The sequence below is a fragment of the Callorhinchus milii genome, unplaced genomic scaffold, assembly GCF_018977255.1.
Source record: "Callorhinchus milii isolate IMCB2004 unplaced genomic scaffold, IMCB_Cmil_1.0 Scaffold1, whole genome shotgun sequence".
In the NCBI taxonomy this organism is placed as follows: domain Eukaryota; kingdom Metazoa; phylum Chordata; class Chondrichthyes; order Chimaeriformes; family Callorhinchidae; genus Callorhinchus; species Callorhinchus milii.
In genome coordinates, this window is record NW_024704742.1 from 130,108,909 (window position 1) to 130,132,902 (window position 23,994).

The 23,994-nt window shown below is 39.9% G+C and overlaps 1 protein-coding gene across 1 annotated transcript in view; it reads right to left on the reverse strand.

Annotated features, from left to right (window-relative positions):
• Positions 1 to 23,994, reverse strand: part of tln1 (talin 1) — a 157,620-nt gene that overhangs the window by 125,273 nt on the left and 8,353 nt on the right. The gene's annotated exons all lie outside the window — the stretch shown is intronic.

The window sequence follows — 23,994 nt, forward strand, 5'->3', positions numbered from 1 at the left end:
TATGAAGTGCAATTTTGCACTTGAGAAATTTTACAGTGCTTCAAAAAAAATTTGGAATTTTTGGAGGGAAATTAAATTAAGTGGGAACTAGAGGAAACTGATGCAGTGCAAAGTTGTTTGTAATCTTCTTGTAACCACAACTGAAGCCCCTTCATATACCTTTATATAGCACTAGCATAAACAAGTAACCACACTTGCCAGAAATGAACAGCACCTCTGAGGTACAACTGCAGTTCAGCAACACCATCAGAAGAAACCACAAAGGAAACTCCACTGCAAATACAAGTTAATTGGTAAGAATTGCCTGGCGACAATCAATTTTTAAGCTAGAGTTGGACATCTATTTGGTCTCTAAATTTTAAGTTTCTCTACTTCTCCCTCCCTCAATCCCTCCGCCTTGTCCCCCCTCTCCCCTTTTCCAAGTCTCGCCTGAAAACCTTCCTCTTTGTCCATGCTTACAGAAAATCAACATTCTGCGCGTCCAAAACACGGAGAAAATCCAAACCGATTGTCCCCCGAAACCCAGGATACTGAGCAAATTGCAGGCCTTTTTAACAATTCCTGAGTTAAATTTCACTAACTCAGCACAGACACAAGTTCTTTCCTAGCCTGAATGATCAGCTCTTCACTGGAAATGTTCACTGAGCTATTGAGGAAACCCATGTTATGCTTAGAAGCTCCCAGTCTCAGAATGGCAGAGAAGAGTAACAGGGATAGGAAACAGATGATGTGAAAGTAGGGCATAGGCTGAAATGCTGGAATGTCAGCACAAACTGCAGGAAAGCAGAAGCATTAACTTCTGTTTTTTTTAAAAATACTTCCCTACTTTTCCAATTTTAGCATCAGCTTCTGTAAAAATGGTCAAAAACATTCAGTTTTAAAAACGCAGCTCACCGTGATTTTAGTAATGACCACAATTAATGTATTGTTACAAAAGGAGCTTGACATTCAAAAGCAATTTGGTTTAGTTACTTAAGATTGTGTTTGTGATTTCACTCGTGCTGTCCTGGAGACTGCCGTGAAGTTGGACGGACAGCTCTCCCAGTCCTTTGACAGTGTTGTTTGAGCCAAGTCCTAATACTGGAATTGTATGAGCAAGATTCCCAGTGAAACACTGTGCCTCTGCTCAGCCCTTCCTCTAATAACCCAACTGAGGTCACAGGCATCAACTAAATTTTCATTAAAACATTATTTTACACAGTACATAAAAGTCACAGGATGGGATAAATATTGTATTTTATGGCCTTCATTTCAGATACGACATGCCCTACAGCTGTTCATATAGAGTAATGTCAGTACATTACAATCCATTAAGACCATCTATGGAATGAACACTTCCGAGGGAGGGATACACTGCTTCAAGGTATGCCAGGCTCATTAGTAGTAATTCAAGATATTGTTAATTGGGAGCAAGTTCAAGTCCCAATGGGTAGGGTTGTCCTCGCTTTGGTAAATAACCGGAAATCATAGCCATACTTTGTACTGGAAAGCTACCCGGTTGCAATTATGATCAATAGTGCTTTACACTCAGAATATAATAATGATGAGTCCCATAGCTCAGTGATTAGAGAGACCTGGGTTCGATTCCCAGCAGAGCAAAACGTTGGCCAAGTTTCCTTACTCCACACGCCCTGATAATAATCCCTCAAGAAAAGAAAAATAATAAAATTGGTCACTTCAATCCACGACTGTTTGTAGGACACTGTGTTGCACAATTGGCTGCCACGTTTTGCGCACAAATATAGTCAATTCACTTTATAATATATTCTATGAAGCGCTTTGAGACGTATAGAAGACGTGAAAGGCGCTATATCAAATGCAAGGATTATTAATATTTATTAATATTATAATAATCCTTGCATTTGATATAGCATCTCATCATGTCTTCGAGGCGTCTCAAAGCGCTTCACAGAATATATTGTAAAGTGAATTGACTGTATATTTTGTGGGCGAAACGTGGTAACTAATTGCGCACAGTAGCGTCCCACAAGCAGTGGTGGATCGAGTGACCAAATTATTATTTTGTTAAAAAAAGGAATTATATGAGAGCCAACACTGGATGACATTGTACTAAATAAGCCATGGTTCAAACACCAAGCAATAAACAAATAATTATGGTAATTCTACTGTCCTGAGAAATCCTGGGGCCCACATGGCAACGGCTGTTTTTTTCCCGAGGCTGGCATTAAAGATCCAGCACATAACTACAACTCTGCACCACATTTCCAGTTTTCAGAAACAACCATGCTGTCAGTTGGGGGAGGTCGTTACAAACTGCAGAATTGAAAAAGAAAATTCCATTACCAATGTAACCATTGCTCACAAATAGCACGAATCAATGGTCATAGCTTGCAAAATCCCTCCTCGGTCCAATTCCTTAGACGATTTGTCATAGAACAAGTCACTTTCCTGTTAACTGAACTGACGAGACTGGTTAGGACACAAAATAAACACACCCTGGATCGTCTTTCCTCTTCCTTCCCAAGAGGCTTCTAACTTTAATAACTTAGAAAACTGAAGGCACAGAGAGTACAACCATGTGATTAAAATCATCTGCACCATTCGTTATGCCCCCAATTTGGGACACAGCCTCTGGGCACTGCGTGTACTATATAATAATCTTTGCATGTCATAAAGTACCTTATCACATTGTCGAGACGTCTCAAAGCGCTTCACAAAACATATTATAAAGTGAATTGACTGTAAACTTTTATGGGCGAAGCATGGCAGGCAATAGCACACAGCAGTGTCCCACTAACAGTCATGGATTGAGTGACCAAATTACTATTTTTTTAAGGATTATTACCCCCGGAAAGTGATCAGCTATTCGACTCACAACAGGGTTCCTATTTACTGCTAGGTAAAGAGATGTATGGAGTAAGGAAATTTGTCTAAGGCTTAGCCCTTCGCAGGAATCAAACTCAGGTTCTCTCGCTTGCGAGATGAGTGCTCTATCCAATACACTACATTACTACCTACCACCCACAGGAGTATTAATATTGCGTTAACAGACTAAAGATGTAAAATTCACAAATTTAAATGCAGCTGCCGTCAATTCAGGTTGAAACAAATCAAGTGTCTCTTTACCGCAGGCTGGTTCTTTTTAAAAAATATGGGTGGAGATGCATTGGAACAATTTGTCATCAGGCAACACTTTTAGCTGTAAAGCTGACAAGGCTTCAGTAACTCGTGGTGAACGTGGATGAGTTGAATCAAGATGATCTGGCAGCATCTGCATTAACAGACATATTTATGGTGGAAACTCTACAGAAAATGGGCCTTGCTTGCTATTTCAGTAGCACTATCTACTGAGACAGGGTGACCCCGTTATTAAGTGCTTTGCTGGAACGCAAGTTAGTTTACATCACAGGTCTCCTTTGAACTCTGCAGCTCATCTTTTATGCTTCAATTTAATGCAAGCATATGAGCTTGTGGACCCAGAACACCCCATTATAATGGGGTTGTGCCATACCATGCATGTTGAGTTTAATCACAGCATTTGACAATCCCTCATTCAGAAATATCTTCCTCTCCCATTCCAGTGACCCTTCTCCCATGCCAGATCGGTGAGAAAGAAAACAACCATCACACAATGTCAAGCAAAGATGCCCGGGAGCTTTGTATTGTTGTAGAATAATACAATAATACGTGCATTTAACATAGCGCCTTCTCACATTGTCAACAGTATGAAAGTGCTGCACAGGACTTTTATTGTAAAGTGTTGTGGGCAAATTCACTGTAAAGTGAGTGTTACATCCACATCCTGGCTCCAACTACACTTGCAGGAAACCTGTTCCACTTGTTAATTACTCTCACTGAAGCACAACTGCATGCAGTGAACTGTGCCATTAACTTGTTTTAATGGAAAATGAAGCCAATTTATTAATGTGCATTCATAATAAAATGTCCCAATTCATTAGTATCAATGGCCAGCCAGCTGGTGAGCAAGTAAATGATGGGAAATAGTGATGCTATTCTCGGAGTAGATGAATTATATAGTTTCTTCTCCAATGTCAGGAAGCAATTCATTCATACACAGTTTTGAATAACGTTTTTCCAACATTACCCGAAACATGCAGCAACCAATGATAACAATTTACATTTATTGGTGCTGCTTAAAGGGAATCATCCTTCGTGGCAGTAATACAAATGCTGCATTTGCTAAGAAAAATGTTTCAATATGCTTTAAAAATATTATTATTATTAAAAATCACAGTTCATTAGGAATTAAATTGGAATTGCTTCCAATAGACAAGCTATACTGTTTAACACAGCTAGACAATGCTTCAACCATTGCAACCATCACCCAATACTGCAACCCAATATCAAATGACGTATTACTACCAAAAGCTACAGTCGAGAAATTACATTACTTCTTCGATTCAAAGCAGCACCGTCTATCTCTTCAGTGTAATCAAGATTGTACTAAAATCTCACAATTACAGAGCTATGCATAGAGTCATTTGACTTCTATCTGACTAGTTAACGATGTTTCCTTCTTGTCTATGTGTTAACATCGGTCTTTGTGCATTCAGCCAATTACCCTGTGCCACTCAGAGTTTTAGAATTTTATGTTTCTCAATTTAAAAATTCCATTATTTCCCTGCATTAGTTCCTCTGAATCCCCAATTCATACTGGCCAGCAACATTGAACTACAAAAACAACAAGTTATATTTGTATAGCACCTTTCACGTCAGGACAATGTCCCAAGGTGCTGGATTAGACAACCAGCCAACCAAACAAACAAGCTTGTATACCGGGCTGCACTGGTCTATAAAATGCCAACTCATTAGGTAATCTACACTGATTCATGTAATTCATATTTTTTTTTAAATGGAAAAGCAGCTGCATCTCATATGGACACTGCTGGAAAATTAGTGATATAATATCCATATGTTGAGTGCATATTAATAACAATGCTTCCAAGATCCAATTAAAACCCAGTCTTCTACAGTGAATAGGGAGACTGGTGAGCAACAACCCAAATCCAAGTACAGTCACTGCAAGCTGGCTTAGTGTTCAAGGACTTGTCCAATCCTGCAAATTCTTCTAATATCTGCAACTAGGGACTGCTTTAAGAATATAACTGGAGAATTTTACAGATCTTTCCCCAGAAAGGGTATCTTCCATTCCAGCTTGGAGTCACCAATCACATTTTAATTCATGTGGTCCTCCTACTCTTTTCAACCTTGGTAATGCTTTATACAGCCTTACTGAAATCCTTCATAATAGGCAGTGGCTCTCCAGTGTTGGTTTCTCAATACAATAATCTCTGCTCCCAACTTCAATGTGAAGTTGTTTGTTTAATGCAAGTAAAAAATCAGTCAAAGCAATCTATTGACACAAAACCTCAATTCCCAGTCTCAAATTCTTACAACATGCCAAAAACAAAATCACAATTTGATGCAAGCAAATGCTCCATGAGTGCCTGTGATAGTTAATTGAGAAGTAATCGCCAAATGAATTGAGGACGCACTTGAATTTGGTCAGTTCCCAAACCCATCCATCGCGTCCTTGAAGTGAAGTCAATTCAAAGAATGTGAAAAGTCTTTATGATTCTATCTAAAATTAACTTTAAATTCCAACAATAATAAATGTCTATTTCCGACTTTAAATTGAAAAGGAATTACTTTGAAGTTCTAACCCAAATTCATTGAAAAGTTCAAACAAATCACTCAAAGATTTTACGTAATTTAGATTCCCTGTTTTCCCTTAATCTGACAGGGCTACACATCTCTCGTAGCAAAGATGGCAGACAAACTGCTTCAAGGCTCCCGTCAATAATATAATAATCTTTGTTGTTTGTGGGTCATTGATATTATGAGTAATCCTTGCATTTAATATAACTCCTTATCATGTCATTGAGATATCTCAAAGCTCTTCACAGAATATAATGTAAAGTGGATTGACTGTATTTTGTGGGTGAAACGCAGCAGCCAATTGTGCACAGCAGTGTCTCACAAAAGTCGTGGATTGAGTGACCATATTTTTTTTCTTTGCTGGGATTATTACTCCTGTAAAGCAATCCTTCAATGACCTAAGACCAGGTTCCTACTTACTGTGGCTGTATACAGTGTTGTGTGGAGTAAGGAAACTTGCCTAAGGTTTCGCCTGGAAATACTTGGGATCAGTTGGCAGCATTCTTACCTCCGGTGAGTTGTGCGTTGAAAACCCACCTTAGGACTTGAGTTTGCAGCCGAGACTGACAATGCAATGTAAGGAGAGAAAGGTCTTGCTTTATCAGATGTGCCAACTTTCAGATGATACTTTCAGGTGAGGTTTTGTCTGCCTTAGATGGATATTAAACAGCCCATGGCACTATGCTAACGATTTCTTCTGATGCCCTGCGAACAAACCTCCATATTAATTAGTCATTCACTTCACAGATGCTGGTGCAAATAGCTACCACGTTTACCTCACAAGAGGTACTATTGACTAGGTACTACTATTGACAGAAACTACTTGTAAAGAAGCACCATCACAATTCAATTGAAATTGAAAATTAGAAAGCAAAGATAGGAATAATGCAATAATAAATAATCTTTGCATTTAATATAACACCTTTCACATCAGAAGGATGTCTCAAAGCACTTCACCAGATTTACTGCAAAAGTGGAGTCCTGTAGCTCAGTGGTTAGAGCACTCGCTTTGCAAGTGAGAGACCCGAGTTCAATTCCAGGCAGGTCAGGGCGAAACCTTGGGCAAGTTTCCTTACTCCACACGCCTAATAATAATCCCTCCAAAACCCAAAACAATAATAAATTGGTCATTTTCATTCTACGACTGTTTGTGGGACACTGCTGTGCGCAATTGGCTGCCGCGTTCGCCCACAAATACACAGTCAATTCACTTTACAGTGTGTTCTGTGAAGCGCTTTGGGACGTCCTCCCGACGTGAAAAGCGCTATATCAAATGCAAGGATTATTATTATTATTAAAAGATAACCAGCAGTCAATTTGCACACAGCAAAGTCACACAAAAACTATGAAGTATAACACCTGGAGAAATTCCTTTTTTCTTTTCAAGTAGTTTCACAGGATCTTTAACATTTCACCTGAACAGGCAGGTGAAATCTTGGTTTAACATCTCATCCAAATAATAGCACCTCGACCAATGCAGTGGTGCCCAGCACTGCATTGGATTGTCAGCCAAGACTATGAGCTGAATTCCTGATGTGAGGACTGAACCCACAATTTTCTGACTCAGAGGCGAAAGTACTATCAACTAAGCCAGGATGTCACCCTGATAGAATTCAAATCGGCTTAGAACACTTGATGGAATACACACAGGGACCACCCACACAGGAAGAATATGAATTTCTAGAGTAATTCAGTTCTGAGCCATTAAGTCACCACTTGTTTTGTACTGAGCATATTGGTCTTGGGTATTAAATAACTGAAAGGAAGGTATTTATCATTTCGTATTGTATGTACACGATTGCAAATCAATATTCCCAGAGCCCATACAAAGTTGATCATCCTAAATAATCCTTTAATCCTGACATTTTGTATAGCGACTTTCACATTAGGGGGACATCCCAAAGCACTTCACAGGATATACTGTAAAACTGCAGTATCTGTTTAGTTGGTGACTCTTGCAGCTCATTTGCACACAGCAATGCTCCACAACCAGCCAAAGTTGACCAAATAGGCAAGGAATGGAGCAGATTTGGCAGCAAGCAAATTTCCACTATTAAATGTTTCCAATCTGAACAAGCATAATTCTAAGACGTTTTGGTAAAAAAGTGTGGGTGTGGTGTTTGAGTCAGCTGTCGAAAATAACTAAACCCACATTGGATATGATTCAGCCAGCAACATCCACTAAAATAGTAAATCAGCAGTACTGTTAAAACCACTGTCCACTATCTCTGCTGGTCACACTGCCATTCAGTGATGCTCATGGTTGTAGCATCTACATCACATCAGTGCCAGACAGGAGAAAAAATACAACGGTTTTCTATTACTTCTGCTCGCTTTGAAAATGAGGAATATTCTTCCCCCTCCCCCGTTTCATCAGATCACCTGGACTGACAAACTGTGGTTGTACATCAGTCACAGTGGCACATGTATGTTATTGTATGTCACTCACAATCCTGGCCAACAACCCACTCCCCCAGATTAAATTGTTCATTCGCTTCAAGGCTATTTATGGGACGTTGCTGGGCACAAATCAACTGCCAGTTTTGCCCACAAAATAATACTCGCCCACACTTTGCAGTGAATCCTGTGAAGTGCGTTGAGACAACCCTCCTGGTATGAATCGCTCATGAATTATTATAATAATAATAATTTATAATAATAATCATAGTCGTACTTTGAAGAAAACCTTGCTGTTCCTTCTCCAAAATCCTTAAAATGATTCTTAATAAACAGTTACTTTTTTTAAAAAATCAAATATTTTTGAATACACTTGATCGGCAAATCATAGATGATAGAAACAGAACCGGCATTTCTGGCACTGTGGTAATACGCTCCCCTTTCACTTTCCTCTCCAGCACTGTTCAATAGCTAACACAGCGAAAGTGAAATGAAGCAAATTTTTCAGACCGGACAACGATCCACAGACATGGATTGAATGTAAGGCAATCTGAACTGCACGTCTTGGTTCCACACCCGGCTTTAGCAACTGGACAATCAGAGGAACTCTTTACTTCCAGATTGAACAACAACAAAATTACATTTGCCTACAAAGTCACCCAACACCTCAAAGTGCTTCACAGATAATTGCTGTCAAGTGTAGTGGTTATGTGCTTGTAATCTCAAATCCCTGCACACTTTATATGGCTCCTTTTCAAAGGATTGTTCAGCTCCCAGGAGAAGAACTGAAATTAGTTTGGACAGTCTTAGTCACTGAGTCTCTAAAACGCATCATATTTGACAGCCAGACAATGCTATATTTAGCCACTTCAGTGCACCAGACTGCATTCTGGTTGTGCTGTACTGGCTTTGCAGAGTTAGTTAACTGGATTACAATTTTTAGTGGGCACAAAGTCAATTTATTACGCTAGCTGCCACAGGCACCCTAACAGCCGGCTTCACTGTCAGGTACTGTTCTTTAGAAGAGCATGAACCTCAGTGGAGGAAAAACACAGAAACACTCATTAGCGGTATCAGCTGACAGGTTATATCCACATCACATTCGTATCATGTCAGTCAAACTCAGTTGGCGTTACTCTCGCCCCTCTACTCGGAAGGTTATAGGTTCAAACCCCACATAAGAACAGCCTCAATTGACACTGGTTCCAATGCTGTGGGTGAGCTGCACCAATGTTAAACCGAGGTCCTAGCTGCTAGTTGAGGCGGACGTTAAAGATCCCACTACTTGAAATGAAAAGGGAGTTTCTCCCAGTATTGGCCAACAATTCCCCAGACAAAATTGGTCATTCACTTTATGCTGTTGTTGCGACATAGTTGCACATAATTTGTGTGTTGTGTTGACCTACACATTGCAGTCATTACAATAAATCCTGGTGAGGCCTTTTGGAGACATTTCACGACTTGATAAAGCGCTGTACTTTATTAATTCATTTTTATTAATAATTATTTATGATTATTATTAAGTAGAACTTAGGCAGGGATAAGCAATTATTCGATGGAGAACGCTGGCTCATGTACGTGTTTACTTGTATCATCATCTGTGGAATGCAGACATTCAGGGTGCAGTGTTGCACACTATAAATATTAACATTCTGCAGTTTTCACTTATTACTTTTGCAGTAGCACACATCTGAAGACATACACTATGTCTTTTCTGGGTACTCCTCCTATGTATTGATATTACACCTTTCAAGTCGGGAAGCTGTCCCAAAGCATGTCACAATCTATAAAGTCTAGTGACCATATTTTGGAAATGATCGATAGAAGTACAGGTAGATATATTTTCCTCTTCTGCCCCCCACCCCTCCCCAGCCCCACCTCCTTTGTGTCTGAGTGAAAATCAAGTATTGATATGATGCTCTTAGGTTTTATTTCTAAACTACATACAAATAACTCGGCTCAATGGTACCTGATCTAGCATACATCACAAACTCAAATAACCTTTATAATAGGTTTCAAAGTAAATCAGTAACTTGATGATTACCTGGGTTAATCCTCAAGCAGACGTCGACATCAGCATAGATAAATAAGCAAAATATTAAATATTGTGTAGATATGGGAAAGAGTTCAAATACACATCATTAAAAAATGAACCCAAATTCTTTTGGATGGGCAAAAAAGGAGAGTTTGTAGAATTCCTTTGGCAAAATTAATGTAATTTTAATAATCTCAATATTAATACAATGATTTTTAACTAACTAAACACGAACCTGGCCTGAATCCACGTTAGGCCATCGAAAGCGGGTAATCTGAGTTTATTTATTTTCAGTCACTCATCAGTACTAACCAATGTGCTCATAAAGAAAGCTGGTGTTACTGGAGCAGTAAATCTATAGTACAATTCAACACATGCACGTTTTTGTTAACATCTACAAGCAAGGATAACCACAGTATGACCAACTAATTTCTGTTGCAATGCTAGCAGTTCGCTGAATCTAGATTGTAAACCATGGCTTTGCTTTGTTCTATTTGCAACAGGTGTTCTTAGTCGAACTAGATGAACGATAGTGGTCAAATGCAATTATATCAGGCCAACTGATCTCCATTACAGCTTTCAAATAGCGAGTTGTGTTCCATGACAATGTGCAAAAGGGAAACATTCACATTGGTAAAACAGGAACACTCTTCAAGGTTAAGGTCGCGGTACTTATTTTAGTAGTGTAGGAGGAACTTTACTGGGTGCTTACCTATCCTACATCCAAACTTCAGTGAACTTAGGAATTAGTTGCAAACTTTCTTATCACCACCTTTGCATAAGTAGCTGTTGAAGCAGATTCCACATCAGCATTTAAAATTTAATTGGTATGAAGACAAAAATAAATACTGTGAAGAAACGAGCAGAATAATGCGATTGGCGTAGGTAGCTCCAATGGGGAGCTTTCAGAATCAGAAACAAGGAGTCTACAACTGCTTCCAAACAGAAAGGTTTCTAGAAATCTATTCCATATTGCAAATAAAAGGTTTGAATTCCCAAAACTGAATAATTTACAGTATTTAGATTTCTGTGGTTATTAACAACGGGTAACTACTCTAGAATAAAGAGGCACAAGATTCAAACCCATTTACAACATAGGAACAGGAGGAGGCGGTTCAGCCCTTCGAGCCTGTTCCGACATATAATTAGATCATGGCTGATCTGCACCTCAACTAATCCTTTCAATTCCAATTTCCCGCTTTCTCCCCATATCCTTTGATACCCTGACCTACCAAAAATCTATCAACCTCACTCTTGAAGGTGTGGATGGATCCAGCATCCATGGCCTTTTGGGGGAGAGAATTCCAGATTTCGACCACCGTTTGGGTGAAAAAATACTTCCTGATTTCACTCTTAAATGGGCTGGTTCTGATTTTAAGACTTTGCCCCCTTGTTTTGGATTCCCCACCAGAGAAATAGCTTCTCTGTATCTACCCTAGCGAATCCCTCTATCATCTTAAACTCCTCAATTAAATCACTCCTCAATCTTCTAAACTCAAGGAAATACAATCCAAGTTTACGCAGTCTCTGCTCTTAACTTAACCCTTTAGGCCTTGTAACCTTCTGGTGAATCTGCACTGCACCCACTCCAGGGCATCAAGTTTGCCATCGACAGCTTCAAGGGCCGGGGCAAAATAAATGCAACTCCACTAGTTAATGACGTTGGAAAACAAACATGACAACAAAAAAGTCTCCAACAGTAGGATCAACAAAGCAGTGAGTCTACCTGCCGGGAATAAAGAAGGAGGATCCTGAAAGAGACAGAAATCTATTTGTTTCACTTAGTTATACAGCAAGCTTTTGTGCCTGCAAGTCTTTACATGGCTACATCAAAGCCACTTTCTCAACAAACAACAACAAATTTACATTTATATGTAGCACCTTTCACATCGGGAGGACATCCCAAAGCTCTGGACCGTGCAAAATTTACACCCCAGCTCCTAAGGAGAACAGGTTTAAACAAGACAGCAAACTGCCTTGCAACCAGTTACAAGGAATATGTTGCTGGGAGCAAGTCACCTGGTCCTCTCTTCGTCAACGTTGTCAAGGGGTTGGGGGAGGGTGGGGGCAGCAGAGGGAGAGAAGAGGGAGGGGACAGGATATTCATGGACAAAAAGAGATGATATCTACGATGAATCCTAGTGAAGGAAAATCAACCGAATCCAATCTTCTGTACATCATGAACTTTTTTTCAAATTAAAATCATTAGCTTTGTAATTGAGACTCCCGAGTTCAGCCAAGAAACAAATGTCTTTGAGAAACAATCAATACTTATGCAGCGGAAACGCGAGTGTATTTCATCGTCCATCAAAGCCACAGCAAAGCAAGAAAATGTATTCAGGCTGAGGACTACAGAAGCACTGCTGCACCTCCAGAAGATAGCGATAAGGCCAGCGAAATACTGCTAGGAGCAAAAGAAAACAGCAACGCAGAACATGATCTCCTTAAGCAAAGCACCACCTTAGAAACTGAGAATGTAGCAGTACTAGCATCTGCAAGTTTCAAGGCTGTAGGAAAGGAGATATTTCCGATTGTGGAGTTCTGTAGCCCATGTATAGCATATTGGTGAGAGCACTCGCCTCGCAAGCAATAGGACCTTAGGCAAGTTTCCTTGCTCCACATGCCTCTGTTTACCTGGCAGTAAGTAGGAACCCAGTATATTCTGTGAAGCGCTTTGAGATGTCTCAACAACGTGATAAGATACTATATCAAATGCAAGGATTATTTTTTTTTAAAATAACTTGGGCTTCAAGATTTTTCTAATATTGAAAAAAGACAACTTTTATCACTAACAAGCCCTTACTAATGCTGGACTCGATTTATATGACAGACCTGACATTCACTGCTTGCTTCCCCGATTGTCCAGCTCTATTGAGATGCAATCTGAATATTGCAGATGGTTTGAATTTGTCCAGCAACACATCCTTTATCCTTCCTGAATGTCACCACTTAGATTAGTACTACAAGATGAACAAACAGGAAGAATGCCTATTCCCAGTTACTAGCCGTATTTCTTACCAAATCAGCAGTTAATGGTGCTTTTGGTTTGACAGTGCTCAGAAGGATCAGTTTAGTTACAGCAAAACTCAACCAAACTCTATGTTTCAAAATGTCAAAAAGTGCTTCACAGGTTTCACTGTAAAATGTAGTGACTGCATTTTGGACGAACGTAGCAGCCTACTTGTTGCGCGTAGCAATGTCCCACAAACAGCCATGATGTGAATAACTAATTTTATCTGGAGGATTGTTGGCCAAGACATGGGAAGAAACTCCCTTCTCTTTTCAAATGGTGTCATGAGATCTTCAACATCCACCTAAATAGGTAGAAGGATCCTCTGTTTAACAGCTCACCTGAAGGACAGCATCTCTGACAATGCAGGACACGGCTGGCACTGCTCAAGAGCACCAGCCTAGTCTATGAGTTTAAAGTCCTGACATGGAATATATTACTAACGTAGTCAGGGCTGACACTTTTTCCACTACAAGAAAGAGAACCCAAACGAGGTTGCAATTACAATCATAACTCAACGTGCAGGCACCTCGATAATTAATGTGGCCAACTCACTGTTTAGGTCACTTTTTCCAGTTATTTTTTCTCCCCTTTCATTTGAAATGAAGAGTAACCAATACCCCAACCTCACCAATGAGGTGACCTCATTAATAGGAGCAGAAAAAGGAAAAAAAAATCTCCAGACTATCCTTAGAGCGCGTTTCCACTGCATTCACACTCTTATGCACAAATTACGACTTTGAAAACTGTTGTCCGATTACAGCAAGAGCAAAACACAGACTCCGTGCCAAGCATCACTTCTCTTGACTGAATTTGAGGATTTGGCCATACTGATATGTCATAACAGGTTATTACAGCTCAGTTGCGGTACAATAACCCGCCAACCTGACCAGTCTTGTGTACAAAACAGCATCTGCCAGAGCTAAGGTGTGTCAAGGCTTCGCTATCAATAAGCACTGTGCAATACAGTGAACTGATCTATTGCTGCAAAAGATAATGTACCCGTGGAAGGATCCATTTGCAAAGCCCTCCAAATATCTGCAACCACACAACAAACCTCAGCTACTGTAGAAATACTTTTTAAAAAGGCAATATCTTCTACCTATGGCAGTGTTGTAATGACTTAATAACCACCTGTGTAATTTTTTTAAAAAAAGACCGGGTGTGTATATTTTGGAGCAATATTCAACTTGATGTAACTTCATGGCTTTTTGTGTGACATTGCTGTATACAAATTGGCTGCCACTGTTGCCTACAAAACATATAATAATTCTAATAATCCTTGCATCTGATATAGACATCTCAAAATGCTTCACAGGATATATTGTAAAGTGAATTGACTTTATATACCGTGGGCGCAATATACAGTCAATCCACTTTATATACAGTAAATCCCGTGGAGTGTTTTGAGACACCCACCCATGTGAAAGGCGCTACATTTTATCAAATTCAAGGATTTTTGTTTATATCCATCTCCAAATACAACTAATCACTGGTGTCTGAACAGCACCTCATCAGTTCTAATAGTGAAATTACATTATCCCTCGAGCGCAATGCCTTGCGTAACAAAAATTCTGTTTTTCTTGGCCAGTTATTTTCAATGCTCTCTTATTTTTAGAGTACAGTCGATAAACTGTTGGTTGGCCAATATCATTGTTCCAAGCACTGAAACTTAAGTCTCATATTATACCAACTTCTGCATTAATTAAGACATGACCCATGTGATTAAGATTTAAAGGCATGTATGAAGAAATTCAACTGAAATAGTGCAGAATGTATTGAAAAAGCTTCCTCAAATTTGTCAATTAGACCTGCACCATATACTTAAAAAGTCAGGTTCAAATACAATGTTTATAGTCTGTGGAATTACAGTGTTAGTTACAGTCTTGAACTTACAGTAATACAAGCTGATGGCACACAACATTTCCTCTCTCTCTCTCTCCCTTCCTTTTATGGGGCCCCATTTCACAGAGAAAATAATTTAGCTCTATACAATCTGATGGGAATGCCTCACCATTTCCAAGTTGCCCCATTGCGCGTCTTCCGATTTGATATTTTGTTCTCTTTTTGGGTCAATTCTAATGCTCAGTGCAAGTACACACAACATAATTCCAGTGCTGCCTCGATACTGGCAGGTTGGATGTGGAGCTCGTTGCTCTCATTTTGGTGGATTGTTGACCTGGACAACAGGAGAAACCCACTTTTCTTTTCGAACAGTGACATGGGATCCATTTAATATCCATTTAAACAGGCAAACAGGACATTTAATGCCCTCCCTAAAGGACAGAACCTCCAACAAAGCAGCGCATCCCTAAGCACTAAAATAGAGCAACAACTTAGATTATGCGAGTTCAAAGACCCAACATGGAGCCTGAACCCCCCCAAACTTCTGACACTGAAGGAAGAATGCTACCAACTGCGCTAGCCAATCGCTCAAATAAGACTGGAAGAAAATGCCAGCACTCAAATCCCTGAGAGAAAAATAAGATTGCAGCACTGTCCAGCTCCTGACTATATGTGTTCAGCGGTGAGGATTTATCACTTTGATTCTTCTGTTGTGAGCACATCACAGTTTGGCCGTTACCAAATATGGAAACCAATGGCAAACATGCAACATTTAAAGCAACCCCAGTATATTTTACACACTAGGCCATTCCACCAGGCGTTTTTTTTAAATTACCTAAAGAGGAATTAAACTTCAAGTCAGACATAGGCTGTAAATATTTTCTTTGTGAATTTCTCTGAAATCATGTTTCCATACGAGGCCAAGGAGATGTCTCACAGCAGGAAGTGTGTCACAGCACAAACTGCTGACAATGTCTAAAGCATTCATTCCATACTCTTGGAGTATGAGAGAAAAGGAAGCAGTTGAAGACAGGCAGCACTGAACCAATGCCCACAGCAAACACAATGAATACTGTGCTCGGTTTACTCACTTCTGTTCATCGGCCCACACTGTAATTACACGTTGTTAAAGCAGAAGTTCCACCTATTGTAGGTTGCACGCGTTTGTTAATCTTCCAACTAGATCAGGAGAAAGGTTTGCTACGGATCTGATTTAGTTTTTCCAAAGTTGTGAGATGACTGCAAGCATGCCCGTGTCATTGTGTGTCAAAGTCAATTTGGCACGCATTCAATGACATTCTGCAACTTTTAATTGATAGATCTACTCTCTTATTCAACATGAACCTAATTTGTCTACATTGGTAAGGATTTCTTGACGGTGGGAGATAAAGGAAGAGATAGGAATTTACAAGAATATTCCATATTTTTCTCCCCAGTTCAGTGTCAAACTACGCCACCGTTACGTGGCCCAAAACAGCACCCGTGTGAAGGGTGCTAGTATGAATGCAAATTGTTATATTGCATGATCTTACAGTCACTGAATTTTAAAAATTGTGGCAAGAGCATAATTAAGCAGCACTCTATAACTGGGTCTACACTTTCGCTCCGTTACCTGTGTAATCATCACAGAATTACAACTTTAAAATGAGCAGATTTTTTTCCCGAAGTGCATAAGCCAAATAGTCTATTGATTTTTTTTTATTCTAATAGGGTCTGGTGTTGTAGAACAAGCCACACTTGCTACAAGTGGGTAATGAAGGTTTCTTGGACATCAGCCTAGCTCAATGGGTAGCAATTTCATCTCAGGATAAAAAGGTTATGCGATCAAGTTCTCTTTCAGGGACTTTGAGTTCAAGTCTAGGTTGACCTTCTAGTTGGGGCACGCTGGATCATTGAAAGCACTCTGTCCTTTGGTTGAGACATTAAAGAGATGTTTGACCTGACTGTTCATGTGAACTTTAAAATATCTTGTAATCATTTTGTTTAAAAAAGTTAAAATTGCATTTTTGTTTTATTACGTTTATTCCAAAATCTTTTTGCCTCTACCTTTTAATCTCTCTTCCAATGTGTATCTCAATTTATCCCCTACAAACCACAATCACTTTGAAACGTAATGGAGCTATTCTGATGCTTGAGGAACTTGATAGGAGTCCTGTAGCGTAGTGGTTAGCGCTCTCGCCTCACATGCGAGAAGACCCGGGTTCCATTCCAGGTGGGGTGAAGTCTTAGGCAAGTTTCCTTACTCCACACGCCTTTTTTTAACCTAGCAGTAAATCAGAACGTGGTTGTTAATCAATTGGCGGATCACTTTTCGGGGGTAATAATTCCTCCAAACAATGAATGATTTGGTCACTCAATCCAAGATTGTTTGTAGGACACTGCTGTTGGCTTCCGTGATTCGCCCACAAAATAGTCAATCCACTTTTCAATATATTCTGTGAATCGCTTTGAGATGGCTCAATGACATGCTAAGGCGCTATATGAAATGCAAGGATTATTATTATTGATTACTGCAATGCACAGCCTTTCCTTGTAACAACTGAAAATGTGAAGACGCAGTCATCCACATAGACAAGGGTCTCTGTAGACCTCGCTAAAGTCCATGGGTTCAATGTTCGCAAACATATAAAACTGTTTGGCAGGAGGATACACAGCGTGACCACTTTGCTGCAGAGCAGTAGGGAAAAATTTACTTGGCTGCATTAGTGTTGCTGCCAAGACTGGAACTGGCTTGGGAGCAGGCCAGCCAGCCAACTGTGGGCCAGGAGGGATCTGGAAGGAGGAAGTGAGTGTCCATGCCTTTACTGGGGGATTATATGCCCTCAGATATAACATATTGTATACAGCACCCCACCACCCATCCAGCCCAAGCTGTAACCCCACAAAATAACCTCTATTTTCAGGAGTATTGCTCAGACTGGCTAAGTTCAAAGATGGAAATTCTAATAGCAGGTCACAAGCCCAGCCAATCCCAACTTCCTGATTTACCACAGTTCTTCCATAAAGAGGGAATTTTCCATGTGGATAACATTCTCCCCTGGTAACAAGCATGGACCTGAGGAGCAATATCAGGCGAGAACTGCAAAAATAGCAGAACCAGTTACAGAACCTCAGCTTGGAAGTGACATTATTTATTTGGTAGCTTTACCATCGACCTTGCGGCTCAGATAAAGGTAGAAGTGACAAACTCGCTTACCGCGCCCACTACATTGGGAAAAATATCATGGCATACAATATGGAGCTGCGTGTATATGAATATGTTTACATGTACCTCAACCCTTCCCTGTCTCCAGAGGCTGAAAGAGCGCTTGAAACTTGGAATCAACAGTCGCCTTTCTTTGTACTGCCACGATGTTGGTTTTGCAGTTTGCCAGTTCAGTGTGGGTTCCAGAGTGGATATGCATATCATATGCAGCCTACGCATTGATGCTGCATCATCCCATGCATGTTCTGCGCTGAAACCCGTGCAATAAGCACAATATTGTGTGGAGTCCTGTAGCTCAGTGGTTAGAGCACTCGCTTTGCAAGTGAGAGACCTGAGTTCAATTCCAGGCAGAGGGCGAAACCTTGGGCAAGTTTCCTTACTCCACACAGAGCCTAATAATAATCCCTCCAAAACTAAAAACAATAATTAAATTGGTCATTTTCAATCTACGACTGTTTGTGGGACATTGCTGTGCGCAATTGGCTGCCGCGTTCGCCCACAAATATAGTCAATTCACTTTACAGTGTGTTCTGTGAAGCGCTTTGGGACGTCCTCCCGACGTGAAAAGCGCTATATCAAATGCAAGGATTATTATTATTATTATAGTTCCTACCACAACTACAGCACAGAAGTCACAATGGCTGGAAGGGCAGTATCCAATCAGTGGACATTTTTCAATTACACCTCACACCTCCGCTGGCATAAACATTAGCATTTAGATAACTGGCATTGAAGAGATTTGAAGACAAGAGTGAGAATCTTGAAGTCAATCCATTCTGTGAAAGGTAGCAAGTGGAGCCTAGCAAGGACTGGTGTGACGATGGTATGGAGTTTAGAGCGGGTCAGTATATAGGTAGCGGAATTTTGAATTAATTGGATTTTGTTGATGGTGGAGCTGGGGAGACCGGCAAATAGTCTAGGGGGGAGGTGACAAAAGCATAGACAAGGGTTTCAGCTGTATTGGGTGTGAAATACGGTCAGAAGTGGGCAATGTGACTGACACACTTTCAAACTCCAAATAAAAGTTGCACTTTATCTAGCCATCAGGAGGCAAATGCCAAGGAGGTTAAGTACAGACAGCTTGTTGAAACAGATCCAGAACGATGGGGTAAAATGTCTGTTCAGTAACAGAACTGGCAACGTTGCCTGACACACCATGGTGAGAATCAATTAGGATGTTTGTGTTACATGATCGTTTTTCAATGGTGCTGAACCAAACATCAGGTCAAATTGGAGAGTTCTTGCTGATAAGTATATTCTTTTTCCAACTGACAGATATCAAAATTAACAGCGATATAAACATGACCCCAAAGATTTTTTGAACATTTTCCCCATTCTGCAACCCTTAGAGGATCACTTTCATAAAATACTGTACTTGTTACATTAACAACAACGACTCAAAGTACTAAATCCAATGGTAAATAAGAGTCAATTCCACTGAGCACTGCCACAGGGAACAGAATGCACCTAATATAACATCATGGCTCATGTACCCGCTGGAGACATCAATGCAAGCCAAGTGACAAGGTTAAAGACTCTGAGCGTGGCAACTACCATAATGAATGGTCACACACACCACACAATTAGCACGCATTGGTAGGAGGTCCCCACACACACTGCCATGCTGTCCTATTCAGCTGTGATAAATATTCTAGAAAATGCAAAATAAGTACCAGGTCAGAACTAAAAATATACATCAGAAAGCTGAAGGAAACCTAATGAGTCATTGTATAAAGCATTCACATTGCTTTAGATCTTAGTTCCTGCACATATTTTCTTTAAAAAATTGTCACCTCGTCTCAGAGCTATAAAGAGCACGATTTAAAGAAACGACTTGTTAAATGGTATTTTGTGGTAATTTAATCAATACAAATGTTTTCTGTGAAGAGGTTCCCAACTATATCTGGGGCTGGCCTGGCAGCAACAGTAACAGCAGCAAGACTAAAATGCAAGCTGTTAAGCTGCAAAAAAAAACACACACTTTGTATCAAGCAAGTTGCATGGCTCCACTTCACAAGGTTTCAATCGCACTATCACATTCGTCTTAAAACTCACACCTTTAGGCCAAGAAAATAAAACCAAATGTTTCCTGTGAAAGTGACACGAAAAGAAATTCAGAACAGATAAGGATTTCTTTTCACAGCAAATTGCTCAACTCTCTTCGATTGCAATTGCATTTTAAGTCTTGCAAACTGACATGAAAGGTCAACTCTCTGTTAAGAACCAGTAGCTATTTTACTCAAAACAGAACAAATAGATGACTTGGTAACATTTAACCGGAAGAACATTTTTAATCAAGTAGAAAAGCCTGAGCAAAGACTGCACAGACTGTTTGACAAGCTTAACCGATTTTGTAACTAGATTACAAGTATTTTATTCCAAAAATCAAAGAGAAGGGCCATTAACATTAAAGTAGATGGCTGCAGTGGGGAAGCCAGTACAGACATGATGGGGTGAAAGTTTTCTTCTTTGTTGAGATTTCTGTGATTCTTTGTAAGTCAGTCCTGGATGCAAACACTGCACAATTGTGTCCTATAGTGGTAGCAGTAAGGAAGACACTTCAAATAGATTCAAATGCAAATTCACTACAACATCCATCAGCGTACGGCTAAGGAGACAACCAAGAAACTCAAAAAGAATAAGATACCAGTGAAAAGGGTTACATGTTAATCATTTAATTCAGACACCATTCTGCAACTCTATAACAACTAGTAATCATTAAACTACACTGCAGGCTCTCTGGAACGTTGCCAGCATAGCAAGCAAGCACAGTTGATCTACAATTCTGCTGCAAATTACTAAAGTAACCAGTGGGACCCATATCTTCCTGCTCACTACCTAAATATAACACTGTACCATCAGCAAACAACTGTTGACCTGAAAAACATTTACTGAAGAAGCATCAAACTCTATGCAAACCGCCCAACAGCTCCTTGTTTTATATAGGAATCCGAGAGGAACGAGCCTAACAATTCCACATCAACAACAAGATTACATTTGTATAGCACCTTTCACTTGGGAAGTACGTCCCAAGACAACAGCCTGGGCACTACTCTGCTCTACCAGGAGTCCACTTTTCACCTACTATTTGGAAGTTTGTCTCTCCTGATCCTTTCTTTCCCATCCAGATCACTTCTTTCAGCAGTTCTTGAAAACCTGAACTTTATTAATAGTAATCCTTGCATTTGATACAGCGCCTTATCACATAGTTGAGATGTCTCAAAGCACTTCACAGAATATACCATAAAGTGAATTGACTGATTTTATCAGCGAAACACTGCAGCCAATCTCACAAACAGTTGTGGATTGAGTGACCAAATTGTTATTAGATTTTTTTAAAAAAGGCTTATGACCGCCAGAAAGCGATCCACCAATCAACTAACACCAAGTTCCTACTTACTGCAAGGTAAACATGGGCATGTGGTGTAAAGAAACTTGCCTAAGGTTTCAACCTGCCCAAGAATTGAACCTGGGCTCTCTCACTTGTGACGCAAGTACTCTGACCAATATGCTACAAGATTCCTTTCTCCCTCTGGGAATTAAGAGCAAAGCTGTCCTTTCCTTTCAGACTTATGGGACTCCACTACGGGATCAATTGCAGGTGTAATCCTCTGTCCCACTCAATTTGTGCCACAGAATCGTAGCAAACCAAATTGTACTACACTCCATTCCACTGTAAAATTCTACTCGAGTCCTTTGGCATCTGACACTTGCCAGTTTTCCCTCTTCCCAAACCTGACCACTGTTACTTCACAGCCTTTGCTCTAAAAACACATTCAGGAATCGCGGTTATTTGATGGAACATGAAAGAGAATGAAGAGAACACTGCTTAAGTGAAACAGCACCCGATAACATACCTCAAAATATCAGTTCAAGCTGAAAAACGTACATAATAATCCTTGCATTTGATATAGGGCCTATAACATCAAAACATCCAGGTACTTTGTCTTCTGTGAAATGTACAACAGTCAGCTCTCCCTAGGTTCTGCCTAGACCAACAACTGAAACACATGGAAGAATGATAATTGTTATTTAGAAAAATTTAACTGTATTCAGTTCAAGTGTTTAACTGTATTTAGACTTCCAGAGGATTGGTGTGAGCGAGCCCCATCGTTTTCATGGCAGATAAGGATTCATGTTCAGTGCCATAACTTCCATAACATGGAGTGAGTTGGCGAAATGCACCTCTGACAGCTTTTTTTCATGCACCTCTGACATCTTTTTTCAGCCACTTCCTGGTCTCATATCATATCACTGTTTTGTAACAGAGGGTCGAAGCCTTTGTGGACTCCTGTACATCTCTCAAAAGATTTTACACCGAGTGATGCACATACTATCAAAGAAGCATTTCACGTAAGAGCGAAGCAACTGCATTTCAACAGGATACCCGTATTGCAAATTCCACAACTCATTGAAACATTTGTGTGCAGGGGACTCCTGATTTTAAAAGAATAAAAACTGTGTGGGGCCATGTATTCTGAATGGTCTCATTATTACAGTTTCAGCAGAAGTAGGGAGAATTAGTAGGAAAGGCCTTGCCCAAGACATGCAGAAATAAATGTCCTTGTGTCAGCCAGCCTGCATTTTCAACCTTTCATTGAGGCTCCAAGGACAAAGAATGCGTTGTTGCAATTCGGCTCTGCAGACTACATCCCACCAGCCAACAGGACGTGTTGTAATCAATTCCATTTGCATTAAGAGCCATTTTTAGTCAAAAATGTGAACGCTTACTGTATCACAGCTGATAAGGGCAACTTTACCTTCATAACCAGTCATAACAAATTAATAGCCCCCCCCATCCCCACGCCCAAACTATCAGCTTCCATTAAAAACATTTAAAACCATAACAGAATGCTTTGAAGGGCTTATTCCACCCGTTTACTAAACCTTGGCAGATCTTTTAATCATAATCTTCCTTTGTTTCATCAAACCCCGCAATATCTCTACTACCCAAATATCTGCTCGTCTCTTCTTCTTCGAACCCGAATCGTGACCTTATTTATAATATAAAATGATATTGCTTGCGTTTGATATAGCGCCTTATCACATCGTTGAGGCATCTCAAAGTGCTTCACAGGATATATTGTAAAGTGTAGTGACTGTATATTTGGTGAAACGCGGCAGTCAATTGCGCACAGCAGTGTCCCACAAATACTCTACAATACCCACAAATGAAACTAATCTTGTGTGCTAAGCTAGTTGTTGAAATCCCTTTCCCTTGAACTTAAAGAGGAAGAACTCAACTCTGACTAACTGCTGGATCGATTGTTATTATGACACTGGGAGAAAAGGGGAAATCATCACACTAATGCAATAAGGAAGGGTGCCCTTCTAAAAATGGTCTAATACTTAATCTGGTTCACAGATGTTTACTCTGCAGTTAACCCTCCCTTACCCAATTCGAGGAGGGTTTTTACGAAGACACTGAATGCTCAAAGTAAGAAACCATCTCATTTCATAGCACCAAAATCCCCCATTTTGCAATGCACACAAACAAAAATCAAAATGTGAAGCCCTAACAATCTCAGTTATACGTATTTTCAATATTTCTCTCATCTTCAGTCCATTCAGACACTTTTACATACCAACACATTATCCCTTTAAACTGAACCACAACAAGTATGTATCACAAGTTACTGTTCTTGAAGCAGACTTCTCTACAATACAAGATTAGTTTAATTTGTGGGTATTGTAGAGAAACTCACGTGATAGTTAAGAACTTTAAAACATACAGAATTATACCAAATACTGACACACCAGTCACAATTAATAGAATGTCATTTCACAATTTCAAAAAATTTGTACACCAAGGCAATTTACAGCTAAGTTGTGAAATGAAGAAAAATATACAGGAATTGGCTT